At 47.4% G+C, this 14,509-nt stretch overlaps 1 long non-coding RNA gene across 1 annotated transcript in view; it reads left to right on the top strand.

Moving 5' to 3' along the window:
• Positions 1–6,997: 6,997 nt before the first annotated feature.
• Positions 6,998–14,509, top strand: part of LOC147996133 (uncharacterized) — a 32,812-nt gene continuing 25,300 nt past the window's right edge. Inside the window, exon 1 of the long non-coding RNA XR_015671199.1 lies at positions 6,998–7,072. This is a non-coding gene — a long non-coding RNA (uncharacterized LOC147996133). The remainder of the gene's footprint in view (positions 7,073–14,509) is intronic.

Raw genomic sequence — 14,509 nt, 5'->3', positions numbered from 1 at the left:
TGCCCAGAAAGACAGAAACTCAGGCATCATTCTTCATGTGAGCTCTATTCTGTCCTTTCCTATGTTCCTGTGTGTGCCCTCTGCCATGGGTCACATGAAAGGCTGCTGCCTTGGGACTGTCTTGTAATACTGAGCTGAAGTTATACATAGGTAAAGGTGGTAAGAACTAACATCCGTATGGTATTTACTCCATGCCAGGCTCTGGACCAGCACTCAGATGCTTAGCCAACTTAATGCTGACAGCAAGGCCACAAGGGAGGCACTACCTATTCTGTCTAATGGACAGAGGAGAAGCTGAGGCCGGGGGTTATAGATAACTTGTGGGATCTTCTGAACCCAGGAGGATAGGACTTAAGCTTAGGGAGATGTGGCCAAGGCTCTGATTGATTTTGTCATAGCGTCATGGTCCTTCTAAAGCAAAAACAAATGTAGAGAGCTGCATAGCCCTGGGTCCACCTGTCTCTAGATTCCTTGTTAAGTGAGAGAAGCACTTGATCTAACGTTTGAAGCCACGTTAGGTCACATCTGCCTCCTGTGCTTGTAGCCTCAAACATCTTCGGTGACATGGCATTTTGAAAGTAGCTTTAGCTTAGTACCCGAGTGACTCAGCTGATTCGCTGTAGCTTGTGGGTCAGGACCCGTCTCAACATCAAAGGGAGGAAAAGCCATCTAAGACTAGGGCAGCAACCGATGTTGCAGTTCCACACGGTGGAACCCACAAGAGGATTCTGCGGGTGTTGGACTCCAACAAGGTCAGCCCACTCCTTAGTTAACATCAGCTCATTTATCTCAAGTTGGGAAAACAAACTTCTTCCAAACGTGCTGTGAGAATGATCTGCTCAGTGATGCAGCTTGGCTTTGAGAACATCTCTAAGCAGATGCTTTGTCCAGTCATTCTTACTCATTCGTTCTTATCCTACAGTCAGGGTCTGGACTTCCCCTGTATTCTCCACTGTCTTTTGTCAGCATTTGCGATGACCTGACGTGTTTCACTGATAAGTTGAGTTTGACGTCTAGACTCACAAAAGTTTGGAAATAGAGGAATATTCAGTCCAGTGGCAGGTAAACATGGACCAAGCAGGATGGTTTTGAGAGCCCTTGTTCAATAGGATGGGATGCAATGAGCTGCCATGGGACTACCTCTCACACAAAGCAGTTGCAGAAAATCATTTTCCCTCAAGCTGCTATGATTCTTTCCTGGGTTGGTGTGTGTCTGTGTATGCGTGTGCGTGCGTGTGTGTGTGCGTGCATGTGTGTGTGTATGTGTGTGTGTGTGTGTGTGTGTGTGTGTGTGTGTGTGTGTGTGTAGGGTGGCTTCCTTCATCCGTTTCCAGCCTCCTTCTTCCCTGATTTCTTGCTACCTGAGTTGTAAACATTGTTACTGTCAGAGTCTCTGCTGGCCCCCCAGCCCATTATCAATACGGTAGGTGGGCTTACCCACTTATCCTCAACAGCAAACTGAAAACAACCACTATAGTGAATGGCAGAGAAGGGAGGTTTAATCAGTACAGACACTCTGAGAAGAGGAAGGAAGAAGCCTAGTGACCCCTCGCACTCATTCAGTGTCCAGACAGGAGGCTTAGGTTTAGGTAGAGAGTGAGAGCTGTGCCCAGCTGAACAGTTCTGGTCAGGATATGCCCACAACCATCACTGTTTCAGCTTCTTATCCTGAAAGGTGGTCTGATGGCTTGTCTCTTCCAGGCAGACAAGCTCTTCCTTGGCACCAGGCTTCAGCCTTTTCCTCCTGCCAGAAAGGGGGAAAGTTCAGTCTCTTGGGGCCAATCACTCAGTGGTCTGATAGCCAATGGAAGTGCCTTTAAAAATATCTCTGCTCCTGCCAGGATGTCACTCACATTCAGCACGGGATCACGTGGGGTCAGTGCTGCAATGGTACAATGAGGGCTGGACTGCAGAGGAAGGGAGGATGGATTCGAGCATCAGAGAGTCCCTGGGATGATCCCTGTGTGACAGTCAGCACAATGGCATTCTTTCTGTCACTGGTTCAGAGGTCTTGAGTGCATGCTGTATATAAAATGCAGGGATGCAACCATAAGGCTGTTCTTCCTGGGAGACACAGCAAACAGTTTGAGATCCCTCTGGAGTTTCATTTGCAAGTCTTTCTCAGTGTGACTTAAGTCAGTGACTCATCTGATGACAGAGTGTGGCCTGGGCAGGCTAGTCACTGAAGGCTAGCCACGGAATCTCTGGGGTCATTGCCTTTCTTGTGCCCCCACACGGTAGGAAAAGGACGACTAGCCAAATCCTGCAAGAGCCCCCCAGTTAGCCTTAGAAGTACAGGAGCCTGGGATCAAAGGAAATACTTTCTTGGACTCAGCATTTGTTCTTAATCTGCTACAAACCTTAATTTAATTAGCAGCATAAACTTTGCAAAGACATTGTTTTCATAACTTGGTTTAAATGGTGCCATTTCTTTTAGTTCTAAGTAGTTTGGACCAAATATGGGAGAGATATGAACGAACACTATAGACTATGTAATATTTCTGCCTTATGACTATTTTTAGTGGTACTCACCCAAATTTGTAAGCCTGTCACACTTCTACGAGTAACGAGCAGTGGTGGGAAATATTTTGGATTCAACTATTGACTTGTGTTCCAGAAAGGCAAGCTTCCCAGATTCCTTGATGCTTGAAAAGGTAGTATTTTTGGAAGGAGTGTGCTAACATTGTGACGTGGTCCTTAAATCAGGCATTTTATAAGTACTAACTTGTTCAATCATTACTGGGGTCTGTGACACAGGTGTTCCTTCTCTAGGTCATCTAAGAAATCAAATGGATTTCTCATGCTCACATGATCTAGATTTTAATCTGTGAGCGCATAGGCCAAGCCCTGTGTGGTTCAGTGGGTTCTGGTGCCTTCTGACATTGGGGAAACTTCCAGGCTATTTCTCTTGAGAACTGAAGAAAAAGTCATCCTGGAACTTAACATTTCTGCAAAGCTACACACACTCAAGCTGTGGTCTCTGGGGAGGGGGGCCTTTGACCTTACTCTTACAAGAAAGTGTGTGTGTGTGTTTATTATTTATAGCTTGTTATATGTTTATTATATGTACTTCTCAGTGTGCGTGGGTATACCTGTGTCTCAGTTACTTTTTTATTGCTATGCTAAGACACCATGACCAAGTCAACTTCTAGAAAGAGTTTATTGTTGTTTACAGTTTCGGAGGGTGAGTCCATAGCCATCATGGTGAGGGGTATGCCACCAGGCAGGCAAGCATGATACTGAGCAGTAGCTGAGAGTTTATAGTCGAGACAACAACCGTGAGGCAGAGAAAGAAAGGAGGGTATTTTGTATCCATCTATCTTCCCAGAGTCTGCATTCATTGCAGAGACCGTCCACCATAAGCATTTGCTTTAGGGTGGATCCCATGTGGAGATGGAGCCATTGCTGGCCCAGATTTCATTGACCCTGGCCAATGTCTTTTAGAACCTGTACAGTTGTAGACGTGGACAGTCTATTGGGTTGGTCATTTGAGTTCACCGGATCCCACAATGGATGGTTTCATGCCTCTGGTAACAAATGACATGGTAAGACCAGGAGCTAAAATTGGAGCCCACTGCTTGCCTTTTCTACTTTCCTTTTCACTTTCTAAAAACCTCCTGAGATTTTGTAAGATACTGCTAGCATGAATGGTAATGTGTTCTTTTTCAGTCAGGGCATGCTCTTAGAAAAAGACAACAAATGGAGAAAAATAGTGAGGGAAGGAATGAGGAGGAAGAGGAAGGGGAGGAGGAAAGGGAGGAAAGACAGGGGGAGGAGGAACAGGAGAAGGAGGAAGAAGAGAAGGAAGGGGAGGAGGAGAAGGAAGAGGGAGAGGAGGAGGAAGAGGAAGAAGGGGAGGAAGAGGAAGAAGGGGAGGAGGGGGAAGGAGGAAGAGAAAGAAGAGGAGGAAAAGAGGGGGGAAGAGGAGGAGGAGGAGGAGGAGGAAGAGGAAGAGGAAGAAGAAGAAGAAGAAGAAGAAGAAGAAGAAGAAGAAGAAGAAGAAGAAGAAGAAGAAGAAGAAGAAGAAGACGACCATGTTCTACATTAGCAAAACTTCTAATATACAGGCCAATATCTGCTCCATGCCCCTAAAGAGAGGTCAGTTCTAATATCTTAGGCTCCCTCAGAATTGCCTTCCTTGATACATAAACATAAACAAACAATCAAAATAAAAACCTCACAGGGCCTTTTTCTTTAAGTAGTCCGCAGTGTACAATCCCCCGAGTTGGTCTGAGTTTTTTGAAATCCATGGACTCCAAGTGTCTCCCTCCCTCAGCCCCTCTCATCCCCTCCACTGCCACCGTTTCTTTAGCTGAGAAATTTCTAAGCTTCTTACTAGAATTTGCTGCATGAGGTTAAAACCTTACTAAGTAAAATGGGATATTGGCATAATTAGTTTTGTTTTAGAGTCACATTCAGAACAAGTTACAATGAAATAGATTGCCTGGCAATGAGGCCTAGTCGTTTCTCTGAAATCTTAATTGAAATGATTACTCAGAGGAATTTTGCCAAACAAATACCATGCAATTTGTAATAAAAACGATTCCAGGGTGGATTAGGACATCAGAACAACATGGTGGGTGAAGGAGATGTGCTTGCAACAAACTTGATTCTTCCCTCCCTCCCTCTTTCCCTTCTTTTCTCCTTCCCTTCCTCATTCCTTCCCTTTCTCCCCTCTTTCCTTCCTCTCTTTCTTCCTCTACCCTCTTTCCATCTCTTTCTTCCTTTCCATAACTACTAAATACAGTTATCACACTGAGTGGATGTTGCTGGCTGTTGAAACTGGACAACGGACACAGAGACTAGCAATGTTCTGTCATTCTGTTGTATGTGCCTGACACTTTCAATAATAGTGAAAGACAATAATAGTGAACCACAATAGTGGTTAGAGTCATAAGTTTATTGTAGTGGCTCAAGGTGACCTGCACTCCTTAGGAATGCTAGCATGGGCCTATATCTTGCACAGAGATAGAAAATAACCTACTGCCATTTCCTGAGGTCAAAGCCATCTGGCAACTCTGGTAACCCCCTCAGTTACACAGAAAAACCTGCTGGGACAGACCCCCTCCAGATTAAAAAAAAACGTTGCTGCATTTCCCTCAAAAATGCCTTCTTCTTTTTAAATCTCGTGGCAAGGATGTTCTGGACAGAAAGATCCGCCCTCCCCCCCAAAAAAATCCTGAAAAAGAAAAAGCAAATGATGGGCAAGAGGAAGGATTTATTACAGCGTTAGTGGCGCTAGCATTGCATGGCTCTTCTCAACTTTAAGGAGCTGCCCCGGAGAACTGAACAGAATTAGGGAATGGCCTTTAATTAAAAAGCATTTTCCTTGGAGACTCTTTTCCAAAGCCTTCACCTAGAAACTTCGAACCACTTCACAGTTTTACTATGCTCCAGCCTAGCAGGGGCCAGGCATGGCTGCAGGGGCCAGGCATGGCGGAAGTATAAGGTGATCGTAGTGGAGAGAGTCTGATACACACTTAGCGGCTGCGTGAGGGAGGCAGTTCTCAAATAGAAATCTGACCAAAGAGACGGACAGGAGACAGGAGAGCAGGCTGAAAGCAGCGATCCCGAGATGACGCATGTGGCTGCCCCGTACTTACTTCCTTTCCCAGGGGCTGTGATACGGTTGGAGGCGTTTGGACGTCTATAATTCCTAGCTCTTGCTCTTTGCTGGCATGCCTTGTACCCCAAATAAGTGATGTGTTTAATTAACCTACTAACTCCAAGCAAACTGTTCTGGTTTGGATTTTCCAGGGAAAAGAGGAATGTACCCTAGACAGATTATTTACCTCTCCTGCCGCACCAGGGTAAGCCTCCTAGAGCAGCTAATTCTCCTGTGAGGCCTGGCAGCTCTAGGCCACCAGCAGTGGGGACCACAGGTCCTTTTTTCTTCTCCAGTCTTTGGCCCCTTCATTCCTCCTCTACCTTGGTTCCCACTCACTGGCCCTGGAGTGCTACAGTGTCCTGACATCTCCAGGGAGAGGGAATCAACAGGAGTCTTGAGGCACCCTGAGGGCTGGTGAGTTGTACTGGGCCTGCACATTCTTGTCCTCCCTGAGAAGCATGGGAGTCCTGCCATTCCTCAGCTGCCCCCACCCCCCTAACCTCCCGCGCGAAGCCCCTCCCTTCCCAGGAGCTTTTCCTGGGTCTTTCCTAGGGGATGCCTGGTACTCTTGTTCCTGAGCCATCTGTCTGGGGTCTTTATTCCACAGGGAGTAATCCCTTCACTGTCCCTATTCTCCTGGAAGTCCCTTCTGTGGACTCTCTTTGACCAACTTTCCTCCACTGTGTTGGGTATGTGCATTTTATCCACAGTCTCTTCCTGTCTGCTATGCTCCTTGTTTGGATCAATGAATATACTCTGTTGAATCTTTGATGCTTTGTGATTTTTCTTGAATCCCTTCACCCTTGCTATGTGTGGGATTCAGGTGACTAGCTCTTGTGACCTCCAATTCAATTAAGGGGTGTGTGTGTGTGTGTGTGTGTGTGTGTGTGCAAAGTGTGCTATGGTGGCCATGAGGACAACGTTCAGGAGTCATGCCCTTCCTTCATGCAGGTTCTAGGGATCAAACTCAAGGTGTCAGAGTCTTTACCTGTGCTGACAGCATCTGACTCCCAAGCTATTTCTCATGGGAGTTCCTGCCTTCCCTACTCCCAGGACACACAGCTCCCACACAGGTCTCTTCTACTGCCTAGCAATCGCCTAACTCCAGACACAGCAGCTTCTCATCTCATCTTGTTTCCCTGCTGTGGGGAGGGGGAGCTTCTGTCCCATCCATTGCATCCTTATCTTCCTGTGACCTCATCCTGCATCATCTGTCTTGTCAGGGACTTTGCTGTCACTGAGATCAACTGTGATGTGTCTGTGATTCATCTTGCCCGGGTGTCATGCCTATTCTGTGGTTATTTCCATCAATTACTCCATTATATGAGATTGTATGGTGCTAAGCCACTCCCTAAAGCTACTTTTCTAACTCCCAAGCTCAATGATGACATGTGGAGAATCTGGTTAATCTACCACTCACCAGGAGACTAAGCCCTAGGTCACCAATGCCTTCGATCAACCAGTGTGAGTTTCGTAGGAGATGTGATTGGTGGTGGGTTGGGGTGGGGGGGTGAGATGGCACTTTTCATCAAGATTTTTACTGTCTGAATTGTGTGTCAGGTTTGGATAAGAAGTGGCAGAGACCCTGTGAATTGTGGGGAAAAAAATCAGCATGGGTTTGTATTTCTATGTGTTTCTTCAATTACTGTTTAATTTTATTCAGTACTTTCAGAAATGCTTGTATGTTTCAACTCTTCAGAAGTTCACAGGGATAAGGGATTCTGCTGGGGAGGTTGATCCTAGGGACATTATCCTTTAGGTCCAAACCCTAAGGCAGGACTCATGTTGGAGACAGGCAGTGGGGACACTGAGTACCATCAGCACAGTGATACATCTAGAAAATTGGCTACTGACCTTCCCATCTCAGGAACAGGCAGAGGCAGGACACTAAGGGAGAATACTTAGCCCTGCTTGTTCCGCTTATTCCAATGGCTCTCAGGGGCAGGGTAGCTTTTTCTCAGAATGGAATTAGGCAGAAGGAGGAATTCTTGTATGTGTCAGAACAGGAGAGCATGACAAGGTCCTTGGATGATTCTATTTGAGATTTATGACTTCTCAGAAACCAGAGCCATTTCTGCCTAAGCTGTGTGCCTAAACACATTCTAGGAAATACCTCGTTAAAATGGTGATTTTGTCCCTGTGTGAACACTGTAGATTTGCAGCTACAAATCCGGACGGTACACTCTACTTCACACATAGGCTATACGATACAACTTTCTGCTTCTGGGTTGCAGCCGTGAAGCATTTAAGTACACCATGCTATGGGTAATGGTAACTCAATGGGGATGTGACTCTAAGAGGATAGACTAGCAACACCAAAGGAATTTTTCAGTTCTGCTGCCTCTCACAGGACCACTGTTACATCTGCCTGACACCCGTCCCCCACCAAGGCCTCACACAACACAGAAGAGCTCCTAAAGTCAGCTGCTTATTTATCCATTATCTATCTATCTATCTATCTATCTATCTATCTATCTATCTATCTATCTATCTATCTATCTATCTATCTCAAGACAGGGTTTCTCTTGGTAGCCATGGCTGTTCTGGAACTTACTCAGTGGATCAGGCTGGCCTCGAACTCAGAGTCCTGCTTGCCTCAGTTTCTTGAGTCCTGGGATTAAAGGCATGCACCACTACCACAAAGTATCTGTATGTCAGAGGGAGCTAGGGATCCTTTCTTCTGAGTTCTGTAACATGGGGGGCTCTTCCTTTGCATCTCAGAGATCTGTTATCTTTATGTTCTGTTTTCTCTCCCTCCCTCCCTTCTCCCTCTCTCTGCCCTCTCCTCCCTCCTTCCTCCCTCCCTCCCTCCCTGGCGGTTTTTCCCCTGTCTAACAGATTGAAGCTAGAATTACGCCCTTGCTAAGGCACTACTCTGCCGATAACCTGTATGCACAGTCTAGATGCTGTATCTTTCCCTTCTTGCCCACTTAAGAATAGGTAAGATCACAGCAAATACTCGGGGTGATTCAAGGGAGCACGGTGGTTTAAGCACCCAGCAGACTGTGTAGTTTTTAGGTATTTGAGGAGAACTGCAAAGTCACACACATGGCTACAGAAGTCACCAAGAGTTGTTGACTTGGAGAGGGAGAAAGCCAATGCTCTGTACTAAAAAACGATTGGGGTTGAAGAGAGAAAGGGAGGGACAAGCACAGGGAGAATGTCCCAGGACCTTGTGTTAATGAAAGGTCTCTTCACAGGGTTCCTCTGTTCCATCGGCTTTTTCTGACTTTGGGGTCGGTCCTTAGGCTGCCAGAACAAATACCACAAGCCGGGTGACTTAAACAACAGAACTCTATGTTCTCAAAGTTGCAGCGGCTAGGGTCTAGAATCAAGGCCTGGGAAGGGACAGTTCCAGGGGCTTCCGGGGATGGTTCCAGGGGCTTTCAGGCACTAGCCGGTCACCACTTTGCTCCTGACTGCTGGGCTGTCACCTGTCCTTGGTGCATCTTGTTTTATAGACATGCCACCCCAGTCTCTGACTTTGTTGCTCCATGGCCTGTCCCTCTGTATCTCTAAACGTCCTCTGCTCAGAAAGACGTCAGTCACTCCGGACAAGGACTCTCCCAGCTGACTTCCTCTAAACTTGATTACATCTTTCCAAAGAGCATCACAGAAGATTTTGACGCAGTTTGGAATGCTGTCTTACACTTAGCTCTGACCAAGTGAACAGAAATGTTCAGTCGGCCCCAGGCACCGCAGGGTGGGGTTTCTAATGGCGGGGAAGCCCAGCATGCAAGCACACATTGGCTGAACTTTGTAGAAGATTTCTGTCCAGGTTTCCGTTTGCCTTCTCCTAGCCCTTGGTATTCAATTCCTAGTCTGAGAATTTATTTTTAGCATAATGAATAATTTATGTTTTAAAAATGACTAATGAAAAAGAAATCAACCACTTTGGACTGGACAGAGCATGAGTGTCTGGTCTCTGGCCCTCTCTTCACTTTTCTTCCCATTTGCTGCTTCGTCTGGAAGGAAAGTGTCTACTTGACCTTTTTTTTTTTTTTTCCCTGTCACACGACCCCTTCCACAAGTAGGTTCTGCCCTCTTCGGGGACGCACATGCGACGCATTATGAAATTAAACTTCTGCTACTCCTAAATCTCACTTTCAAGTGTCTCCGAGTTGCCAATGTTTTCTTGTTTTCCCAGCGGTAGTGGAGTCGGGGATGGGGATGGGATGAGGGTGGGAGTAGCATGGCACAGTGTAGGATGTTTTTTCGTGATATTTTGGGCCTGAAGCCTTGTGCACATTCTTGGGATGGTTCGGTTTCCGGGGCACATGCACAGTGACCTTACTTAGTTTTGGGCCAATCCTGCTCGCTTGAGTCAGCTACTTTTTAGCAACTGCGGCCAGAAAAATGCAGTTTTTTTTTTCAGGAGTGCCTTCTGAAATCGTTTTTCTGTGTTACGTCAGAGAAACAGTGGCATTTCGTTTTCCAAAAACAGTTCCTTTTATAAACTGTTAATAAAATGACCCGTGTTACCCAAATTAGGGGTTTTGAGTTTGTTCTGCAGCTTTTTTAAACTGAAGCGCCCCCTAGCGGGCACTTTGTGATATTTATGCTTGTTCTGGTTGAACAGTTTTTCTCCAGGTTTCCAAAAAGTTTCTGTTAAGCTACTACAGAGAACCACATGGGGTGGATGTTTCATAAATCAGCCAAAAAGAAAAGAAAGTTTTATGGGATTTTAAAAATATTTTATCTGTTTTCTTTCATTTTACCATGTAATTGAAAACAGTTTCTCTGAACTGACCACTAATATGGACAAGTATTTGGGAAGAGACCCTTGAGTCTCTGGTATGGTATGCAGATGCCCCTTTAAAGGTAATGTCCTTGAAACCAGAACTCAGGGGTTCATCGTGTGTAAGGGGATTGTCTAAGAGAAGCATCCTCCTGAGTTATAGAACTTGTTCCCTACTGGCCTCGGCTTGTCAAGGGCTCTTATGGGGTGGACTTCTGAGACCCTTGGAACCTGGGGGACTGACTGCTTGGTTAATGTCCCCACACCAGCACAGAGCCTTTTATGAATCCCTACGGACAGCTGGAATGTGTCCCACCTTCAAGACCTTATAGGAAAGATCCCATGGCCTCCAAGGAAGGACATTTACAGATCCCCAGATTCACTGACTAAAACCACTTGGTTGGAGTTTCCCAGGTGACTCTGAGGTTGATAATTAGCCCCAGAGAGGCAAAGGGTAATCGGAGGCTCACTGAGCCTACAACCCCAGGCTAAGTGTCAGAGGGTAGACAGGGTGACCTGGAGATCCAGTAATGCACCATGTCGCCCTGTGCCTCATAGGATAATGACATTAGTGTGTTTACCTGTCGTGAGCGGAATAAAAGCCAGCAATTTTCTTTTTGAGAGTCTTTGCTGGACTGGAGTCCGTTTACTTTTTTGTTCAAGCCTTCTTTTCCTTGGGCTCATACATTTTTTAAAAAATATTTATTTATTTTATGTATGTGGGTACACTATCACTGTCTTCAGACACACCAGAAGAAGGCATCGAATGCACACTACAGATGGTTGTGAGCCACCATGTGGTTGCTAGGAATTGAACTCAGGACCTCTGGGAGAGCAGGCAGTGCTCTTGACCACTGAGCCATCTCTCCAGCTTAGGCTCATACCAGGCATCCCTTGTTTAAAGGTTTGATTAAGCTCGGGGCACTAAGTGCTCCATGTGTAAGTGTGAGGGGCTGAGGTCAGAACCCCGGAGCCCATGGCAAGTATCTGTGATCCCCCTGCTTCTAGGGAATGATGAAAAGCTGAGGCTGGAGGATGCCCAAGAGCTCACAGGCCATTTGGCTTCTTGCTGGATGCAACAGGGGACAATAAGAGGAGACTGTCTCAAAGAAGGGAGGAGTCAAGGACCACTACCAGGAATGGTCTTCTCTGACTTACACATCTACACATGTTTCCCTCTTGCACACAAACATGCACACACATGTCCTCGACCATCACTCAGGCATATGCGTACACTCAAGATAAAAAAAAAAGAATTAGATTCTGTGGTTCTTCCTGTGGAGTCCCTGTGGGAGGGAGCTGTGTGATGGGGGTGGGGGAGGACTGGGAGGAGAGGGAGGCAGATATCGGTATGTAAAGTGAATAAATAAAATAAAATGAAAATACTACGAAACCACGTTAAAATGAAGTTTTATCCTAAATATATATGTTCAGCTTTTCCTACACTCGACGGCCTTCGGACGCTTGTTTCAGGGAGGCTACAGTTTGCCATGGTAGATACAGGACAGCTCTTGGGGTTCGTGCTGCTCTATCTCCAGTGCACACAGCCGCTGTCTTTCAGCCGCTGCTTTACCTCCTGACCTTCTGCATTAGGTTTTTTTTTTATTTAAAAAACTAATGTGTCTACTGGTATTTTGCAGTGTAAAGAGTTGAATGATGACCCCTCCTCACCAGTTATCCCCAGCCCGATCTCCAGAATATATGGGCATTTCCATGTTTGCAGACATATGAGTTAAAGCTCTGGGGATGGGGAAGTTACTGATCACTTGTGTGGGACCTAATGCATGACAGGTACCCTCTTAAAGACATGTGTATGTGAGGAGGAAGATGAGGAGGAGGAGGAGGAGGAAGAGGAAGAGGAAGAGGAGGAAAAGGAGGAGGAGAAGAAGATGAGGAGGAGAAGAAGACTGGTTTGATGGATCATGAGCCCGGAAATGCTAACAGCCCGGACATGCTGACAGCAGGCAGGAGCTAATAAGAGGCAGGGGACATTTCCCCCAGCACAGCCACGCTGACACCTTGACTTCTGGCCTACAGGCCTGGAGGAAGTTATATCTCATTCTGAGACTGCATTCCTCACACTTCCTGATATACAACAGCCAGTCACGGTTTTCTTAGTTAATGCTACTTCCAACTGCTAACATTAGAAAACTGGCTCGCCAATTATCTGCCAGTCTGTGTCTAGCACTGGAGATCTGTGGGATTTTACCAGCTAGCTGAAAAGAAATGGATTTATTTTAGCATCACACAATTTGGAAGCAAATGCTAGGAAAGGTAGAGAACAGATCAAGAGGCCACGTATATCTGTGTAACCCTGAACGTAGGGTTCCAAACAGACCTGAGTCCTGTGGGAGAGAGCAAAGACTGCACGAAGCTCTACCAATTCCTGTGTACATGCTGTGGGTAACTACACTCACAGGTCACTGTCACAGGTCAGGTCAGGGTGCTATGTGCTCTTGGTACATACGCTCACAGGTCACCGTGCTGTGTCCAGGGTGGATACACTCGCAGGTCACTGTGCTGTGTCCTGGGTGGATACACTCGCAGGTCACCGTGCTGTGTCCAGGGTGGATACACTCGCAGGTCACTGTGCTGTGCCCTGGGTGGATACACTCGCAGGTCACCGTGCTGTGTCCTGGGTGGACACACTCGCAGGTCACTGTGCTGTGTCCTGGGTGGACACACTCGCAGGTCACTGTGCTGTGTCCTGGGTGGATACACTCGCAGGTCACCGTGCTGTGTCCTGGGTGGATACACTCACAGGTCACCGTGCTGTGTCCTGGGTGGACACACTCACAGGTCACCGTGCTGTGTCCAGGGTGGATACACTCGCAGGTCACCGTGCTGTGTCCAGGGTAGACACACTCACAGGTCACCGTGCTGTGTCCTGGGTGGACACACTCACAGGTCACCGTGCTGTGTCCTGGGTGGACACACTCGCAGGTCACCGTGCTGTGTCCAGGGTAGACACACTCGCAGGTCACTGTGCTGTGTCCAGGGTGGATACACTCGCAGGTCACTGTGCTGTGTCCTGGGTGGATACACTCACAGGTCACTGTGCTGTGTCCAGGGTGGATACACTCACAGGTCACCGTGCTGTGTCCTGGGTGGACACACTCACAGGTCACCATGCTGTGTCCAGGGTGGATACACTCGCAGGTCACCGTGCTGTGTCCTGGGTGGACACACTCGCAGGTCACCATGCTGTGTCCAGGGTGGATACACTCGCAGGTCACCGTGCTGTGTCCAGGGTAGACACACTCACAGGTCACTGTGCTGTGTCCAGGGTGGATACACTCACAGGTCACCGTGCTGTGTCCTGGGTGGACACACTCGCAGGTCACCGTGCTGTGTCCAGGGTAGACACACTCGCAGGTCACTGTGCTGTGTCCAGGGTGGATACACTCGCAGGTCACTGTGCTGTGTCCTGGGTGGATACACTCACAGGTCACTGTGCTGTGTCCAGGGTGGATACACTCACAGGTCACCATGCTGTGTCCAGGGTAGACACACTCACAGGTCACTGTGCTGTGTCCAGGGTGGACACACTCGCAGGTCACTGTGCTGTGTCCTGGGTGGATACACTCGCAGGTCACCGTGCTGTGTCCAGGGTGGATACACTCACAGGTCACCATGCTGTGTCCTGGGTGGATACACTCGCAGGTCACCGTGCTGTGTCCAGGGTGGATACACTCACAGGTCACCATGCTGTGTCCAGGGTGGATACACTCGCAGGTCACCGTGCTGTGTCCAGGGTGGATACACTCGCAGGTCACCGTGCTGTGTCCAGGGTAGACACACTCACAGGTCACTGTGCTGTGTCCAGGGTGGATACACTCACAGGTCACCGTGCTGTGTCCTGGGTGGACACACTCGCAGGTCACCGTGCTGTGTGCTCTTGGTGGCTATACTCACAGGGACTGCAACAACCAATTGCTCCTCCCTATTAGAGCAACCTCCCGTTTAATTCTTTGATTCATTCAAGAATTTATTAGGTTTATCCAATGAGTTCAATTAAGAGTTAAATTGATTAACTCCATTTAGCTCATTACACGATGGCACCATTAAACATATTCATGGGGCTTGTCCCTATGACTCAGTGTCTTTTTTTCTTAGAGAATTTTGGGCCTAGCCGTCTGTAGCTCCTGAACTTTGTGAAACTC

The sequence above is a fragment of the Rattus norvegicus genome, chromosome 2 (assembly GCF_021556685.1).
Source record: "Rattus norvegicus strain SHRSP/BbbUtx chromosome 2, alternate assembly SHRSP_T2T, whole genome shotgun sequence".
NCBI lineage: Eukaryota > Metazoa > Chordata > Mammalia > Rodentia > Muridae > Rattus > Rattus norvegicus.
Note: the sequence above shows the minus strand (reverse complement) of the source record. Positions and strands in the feature narration are given on the sequence as shown.